A 546-nucleotide genomic window follows, 5' to 3' on the forward strand; every position below is an offset into this window, starting at 1 on the left:
ATATATATATATATATATATATATATATAACCCAAGGCAGTGGATTGGTAAAATTGTTAGATCATTGAATTCAAACCCCACTGTGGTCAACTTCAGTGGTTGATAAAATAAAGTACCTGTCAAATATTAGGATTCATTCAACTGACTACTCCATGTCCCCTAAATTCCTCACCTTGTACCTCTTTGCCTTTCATCCTTTCAGAGTCAATAAACTTTAGGTACCACTCAAATACGGTTAATATAATTTAACTATTTCCCTTACCCTAAAATTGCTGATTTTATGCCAAAATTCCAAATTATTATCATCATCATCATCATCATTATTATTATTATGGTGGCAAGCTGACAGAATTGTTAGCATGCTGGGCAAAATGCTTCACGGCATTTCGCTCGTTGCTACGTTCTGAGTTCAAATTCTGTCAAGGTCAACTTTGTCTTTCATCCTATCGGGGTTGATAGATTAAGTACCAATTATGCATTGGGGTCGATGTAATCAAACTTAATCCCTTCCCCCAAATTTGAGGCCTTGTGCTTCCAGTAGAAAGG

This window comes from Octopus bimaculoides, chromosome 1 (genome assembly GCF_001194135.2).
Source record: "Octopus bimaculoides isolate UCB-OBI-ISO-001 chromosome 1, ASM119413v2, whole genome shotgun sequence".
Lineage (NCBI taxonomy): Eukaryota > Metazoa > Mollusca > Cephalopoda > Octopoda > Octopodidae > Octopus > Octopus bimaculoides.